This window comes from Cebus imitator, unplaced genomic scaffold (assembly GCF_001604975.1).
Source record: "Cebus imitator isolate Cc_AM_T3 unplaced genomic scaffold, Cebus_imitator-1.0 Scaffold53, whole genome shotgun sequence".
NCBI classification, from domain to species: Eukaryota; Metazoa; Chordata; class Mammalia; order Primates; family Cebidae; genus Cebus; species Cebus imitator.
Window position 1 is genome coordinate 2,116,503 of NW_016107368.1, and position 3,918 is coordinate 2,120,420.

General features: G+C 40.6%; 1 protein-coding gene across 1 annotated transcript in view; it reads left to right on the plus strand.

The window, feature by feature from the left end:
• STAG1 (stromal antigen 1) overlaps nucleotides 1-3,918 on the plus strand; it is a 410,571-nt gene that overhangs the window by 169,302 nt on the left and 237,351 nt on the right. The window lies entirely within an intron of this gene.

The window sequence follows — 3,918 nt, forward strand, 5'->3', positions numbered from 1 at the left end:
TTTTGGAAACAGGCTTGCTGTGTCACCCGGGCTGAAGTGCAGTGGCACACTCAGGTCACTACAGCCTCAACCTGAACCTCCACATCCTGGGCTTAAGTGATCTTCCCACCTCAGCCTCCCAAGTAGCTGGGACCACAGGTGCACACCGCCACCCCTGAGTAGTTTGTGGATTTTTGGTAGAAGTGGGTTTTGCTATGTTTTCCAGGCTGGTCCCAAACTCCTGGGCTGAAGTGATCTGCCTGCCTCGGCCTCCCAAAGTGCTGGGTTTACGGGAATGGGCCATGATACCCAACCTTGTTTACTATTTCTTATTGTTTTTCAGATCTTTTATAACAAGTTTTAATATTTATTTATTTTATTTTAATTTATTTGAAACAGAGTCTCGCTCTGTTGCCTAGACTGGAGTGCAGTGGTGCCATCTTGGCTGACTGCAACCTCTGCCACCCAGCTGAAATGATTCTCGTGCCCTAGCCTCCTAAGTAACTGGGATTATAGGCACACACCACCGTGCGTGCGTGTGTGTGTGTGTGTGTGTGTGTGTGTGTGTGTTGGTAGTAGAGGTTTCACCATGTTGGCCAGGCTGGTCTGGAACTCCTGACCTCAAGTGAAAGTTATCCACCCATCTTACCCTCCTGGGGTGTGTGTGTGTGTCTGTGTCTGTGTCTGTGTCTGTGTCTGTGTCTGTGTCTGTGTCTGTGTCTGTGTCTGTGTCTGTGTCTGTGTCTATCTGTCTGTCTGTCTTTGTCTTTTTAATAGAGGCAAGGTTTCACCATGTTGGCCGGGCTGGTCTGGAACTCCTGACTTCAAGTGATCCACCCATGTTGGCCTCCTAAAGTGTTGGTATTACAGGTGTGAGCCACCATGCCTAGGATTATTTATTTATTTTAGAGATAGAGTTTCACTCTGTCGCCCAGGTTAGAGTGTGGGAGCATGATCATAGTTCACTGTAACCTCAAACTCCTGGACTAAAGTGATCCTCCTGTCTCAGCTTCTAAAGTGGCTTGGACTGTAGGCATATGCCACCATTCCTGACTAATATTTTTGTTTGTTTGTTTTTTGTAGAGATGAGGGTCTCTGTGTTGCCCAGACTGGTCTTGAACTCTTGGCCTCAAGTCATCCTCCTGCCTTGGCTTTCCAAATTGTCAGGATTACAGGTGCAAGCAACTGTGCCTGACCCCAAGTTTTTGTTTGTTTGTTGATTGGTTTTGTTTTATTTTGTTTTGTTTTTGTTTTTGACAGGGTCTGGCCCTGTCGCTCAGACTGGTATGTAGTGGTACCATCTTGGCATACCATAGCCTTGACCTTCCAGGCTCAAGTGATCCTCTGATCTCAGCCTGCAAAGTAGATGTGACTACAGGCATGCACCACCACTCTGGCTAATTTTTTTATTTTTTGTAGAGACAGGGTTTCACCATGCTGCCCACATTTTTCTCAAACTCCTGTGCTGAAGCAATCTGCTCACCTCGGTTTCCCAAAGTGCTGGGATTACAGGTGTGCACCACCACACTTGGTCCAAAGTTTCAATATTTCTAATGCAGGTTACTGTGTACTAGTCTTGGAATGTTTTGAGCTCTTCATATGTAACTTATGGGAGTATAAATTCGTAAAATTACTTTGGGAATTAAAGATTCTACTCAGACTACCTTTACATTACTGGGCCCCCTGTAAAAGTGAGAAAATCACTTCTTCAGTTTTGTGCCACACTTTGTTACCTAGGTTGAAAGCATTTCTGCTTCAGTGCTGAGTCTAAAAGTTGCTCTTGATCTACTCTATTCGCTTCCAGTTCTCACCGTTATTTTGAGCTTACAGGGCCTGACACATTATTCAGCAGAGCTGAACCTTGCACAGATACCATGCTGTTCTTTTCTTCTTGACACTCTCTTACCACCATAATCTTCTTTCTAGTTTTCTCTTTACTTTAAAAACAAAACCTCCCAGACGCTAACATGATGAGACAGGGAAACAGTATTATGTATAGAAAAGTCATCTCATTCACTTGGAGGAAGAAAAGTGGTTCTCCCCAATGGAAGGTCATTAAAGAAGGGATATGCTCAGTCAGAATGGGCTAAATTAAAAGAACTGACAATACCTAGTCTTGGTGAGGATGTGGAGCACCTGAAAATCTCACATCTTGATGGGTCTCATACATTACTGGTGGAAGTGTGATTTATTACACTTGTTTTGAGAAATTGTTTGGCATTATCTGCTAAGCCTTGATGTGTGTGTATATTTTGTGTTAACAAATCCTGCTCTTGGGTGTGTAATACAGAAAAGAATGTTTATGTTCATCAAAATGTATATACATAACAGTTTTATTTGTGATAGCCCTAAACTGGAAAGACTACTTATATTCCTTAACAGTAAAATGGGTAATAAATTGTAGTATATTCATACAATGAAATAATATTCAGCAATATAAAAAAGGTATTACTAATACACATAATAGTGCAGCTGAATCTTTCTCATACAACTTTGCTTGAAAGAAAAAACAAAAGATGATACTATTTATGTGAGTTTTAATATCATGTGAAACTAATTCATGGTCATATGCGTTAGTATAATAATTACCCTTTGTGCTGGGGATGGTTACTGATAGGAAGGCAACATAAGGGAGCCTGTTTTAGTTCTGGAAATGTTTTATATCTTCATCTTGGTTTTGGTTACACAGGTGTATGTATTTATAAAAATTAATCAAGGTATAACTTAAGATTTATGTATTTTACTGTATATAAGTATACCTTAGTACACAAAATTTTATTTTTAAAAACTTTATTTTTTTAAGACAGAGTCTCACTCTGTTGCTCAGGCTGGAATGTAATGATGCGACCTCTGCCTCCCAGGTTCAAGTGACTCCTGTCTCAGCGTTCCTAGTAGCTGGGAGTACAGGTGCCTGCCACCATGCCGGGCTAACTTTAGTGTTTTTGGTAGAGATGGGGTTTCTTTCTATTTGCTAGGCTGGTCTTGAACTCCTGACTTTGTGATCCACTGATCTCAGTGTCCCAAAGTGCTGGGATTACAGGTGTGAGCCACCATGTCCAGCCAATTTACATTTTTATACATTCCCTCTGATCCCTACCTCCACCCAAGAAAATCCCAAATAATCCTGCCCACTGGAATGCAAACTGGAATTACAGTAAATTTGCCTTGTAAGTTGGGAAGACCCTTGGACTTTATTTGTATTATTATTATTATTATTTTTTGAGACAAAGTCTCACTCTGTCGCCAGGCTGGAATGCAGTGGCGCAATCTCGGCTCACCGCAACCTTTGCCTCCCAGGTTCAAGCAATTCTCTTGCCTCAGCCTACAAAGTAGCTCAGACTGTAGGTGCACGCCACCATGCCCAGGTAATTTTTGCATTTTTAGTAGAGACGAGGTTTCACCATGTTGGCCAAGATGATCTCGATCTCTTGACCTCATGATCCGTCCACCTTGGCCTCCCAAAGTGCTGGGACTACAGGCGTGAACTACCAAGCCTGGCCCACAAAGTCTTTTTTTTAAATTTAAAATATGATACTTATTGAAGTCATTTTCTTTATATCCCATAAGTTTTAATAATTTTCCTCATTAATAATTCTCTTAGGTTTATTCTTAGGTGTTTTTCATTCTGAACAAGCTACTCATCCATTTTTGTTTCCTAGTTATTACACTGTTATTTTGTATATTTATCTTGTCAGCTACCTTGTCAAATTTTTCTATTATTAATCTCTTGAATCACTTTAATAGTGACTCCTGGGTTTTATCATCATCTGTAGGACAGGAGAATAACTAAGTCTTCAGTCCTGTGTTGAGTGGTTAGAGGGACATTTTTGCCTTGTTCTTTAATTAGTTGAAATATCTTAAGTATTTCAACAACAAATGTATTTTATTCTTTTTATTCTTTAAGTAGAGTTCATTGAATCCTAATTTTCCTAGAAAGTT